General features: G+C 39.0%; 1 pseudogene across 1 annotated transcript; it reads right to left on the bottom strand.

Annotated features, from left to right (window-relative positions):
* Positions 1–965: 965 nt before the first annotated feature.
* On the bottom strand, positions 966–1,598 carry LOC308349091 (synaptosomal-associated protein 23-like; annotated as a pseudogene). The gene has a single exon. The product of its transcript is annotated as a synaptosomal-associated protein 23-like (transcript).
* Positions 1,599–2,206: the final 608 nt, after the last annotated feature.

The following is a 2,206-nucleotide window of genomic DNA, read 5'->3' as shown; positions in this document are numbered from 1 at the left end:
AGTTTTTTAAAAGTCTAAATATACAAAAAACTCAAAGCAATCTGTTTTTCTGCCTGAGGTCAAAACAAGTTTCTTATATCCTATCTAAACATGATTCTTGACATTGAGGTAAATCTGAATTCACATAATATACTTTGTAAAACTTTTCCAAAAAAATTTAAGCCCTCCTTTAGAAATTCTCATGTTACACATAGATATGTACAAGATTAAGAGGCATGTAATGGGACCATGATACTACTAATAATGTGAAAGCAAAAAGTCATTCGTTTATACAAAGTGTTCCTGTATGGTGCAGTATGAAATGGGATCACTCTCTTTGTACATACGCAAATCACCAAATGTTCAGAAACTAAGCCCACTTTGAGAAAAGTCATTCTATTTTTCTGGAGCAGAGGTTGCCAAGTTGTGATGTATAACAAAAATATTGTGTATAAGAGCGAAACCAAGTATTAGCCTAAATTGGCAGTAACTGCAACTTAAATTAAAAATTAAACCCAACTAGATCTTTACTGTGGCTATACAACTTTTGCTTTGGGGCCTACAGGTTTCACTGAGGTAACAACCCCTTATCTATTGCCTCTCTCTCCTCCTTGCACTCCCCCTGCCTCCAGTTTCTTTCTTCACGGCTGTCTTTGGCAATGCTTCTAAATCTTCAAAGCAAAAGAACCTGCTAGAGTAAATGAGGAGGATGAAAAATAACATAATACATGATGTACAAAAACCAATCTAAGACTATGAACCAAGAAAAAACACACACACACTAGAAGGAAGGCTGAGCAGCAGTGTACCTTCAAGGGAAAGCAAACATAAAAAAGCAATAGTGGGGTGTGTGCTCTTGGCCCTTCTTGCACATTATCTCCTGATTGAGGAGAGCATGGCACCAAAACGTCAAACTCTCAAAAGGTAATGACTTTGAAGGAGGAGCTAGAGAAGCAAATACATGATAAAGAAGTACAGCAGCAGCTTTAACGGTCAATGAGTTTCTTTGCTCTGGCATTGGCAACATCGGTGTGATCTTGGTTGGCGTCAGCCTTTTCTGTGAGCCGGTCTATTTGTCGATTTTGAGCCTCAATCCATTGCCCACATCCAGGGCCAGGTTTTTTAGGTTTCCTAAGATACTCCCCACTTGAGTTGGTTCTCTTCTATCTCATTTTCTCTGGCATTGTTGGTTATACATTTAATGTATCCACTGCTAGCTGCTCCAGTGGTTGGTTGAAGCTGACCATCTGTCACTTGGTCTGGCTGCATAGAAAAACATTGCTAGGAGAGCTATCTCCACCATCTCCCCATGTTGCCTTGCAGGCCTTACCAGGCTCAAAGTTCTTTGTCCTATTACACGGGCAGATGCAAAGGCCACAGCACTTCTTGGGTTCTGTTAAAGTCTTCTGTGTCTCTCTCATGTCTTTATTTGGCCTTCTTCTATGTGGTTTAGTTGTTCCCCTTGTTCATCCAGCATAGCATAGTGACAGTCTTGATTCCTGCATCCTGAGAATTAAGGGCTAAACCCAGTATTTTCCTTGTACTTTCCAGAAACTCATCAGTAACTGGATGAGTGGGTGGGCTCTTAGCTGAATTTCTTCTGATGACAGATTACCCATGATGAATTAGAACTTTGGATAAGCACAGAAAGTGAAACGTAGATATTCAAGCAGCTCTGGCCACTCCTCTCACTTTGCAATGGCTTGGACACCCCCAGGCCTGACCTGGAGCTACATCCTCCTAGTGCCTGCTTATTTATAGTTTTTTATGTTAACCTTTTTTTTTTTTTTAACCATTTCATGTTCTCATTTCTTCCTGTGGATTCATTATTGAAATACAGTTTTGCTTCCACCACCTGCTTTATGGTGTCACAAATATACATTTCTACGTTATAGATAACACAATTATATAGTTTTGTAATATTGCTTTTTAAGTCAGCTGAGGGAAGAATAGGTCATTACAATGCCTTTTGTAATTTCCTACATAATTACCTTCTTCAGCATTTTTTTTCATGGGGATTTGAGTTACTGCATGGTCTCACTTCCTTTCAGCTTGAAAAAATTCACTATTTCTTGTAAGATCGGTTTCCTAGGAATTAATTCTTAAAATCTGAGAATGTCCTCACTTTGCCTTCATTTCTGAAGGATAGTTTTGTTAGATTCTTGGTTGATAGTTTTTTCCTTTCCAGCACTCTGCATGTTATCATCCCACTACCTTCAGGTCTGTT

Source organism: Martes martes (genome assembly GCF_963455335.1).
Source record: "Martes martes genome assembly, chromosome: 9".
Lineage (NCBI taxonomy): Eukaryota > Metazoa > Chordata > Mammalia > Carnivora > Mustelidae > Martes > Martes martes.
This window is presented reverse-complemented; position numbering and strand designations above follow the sequence as displayed.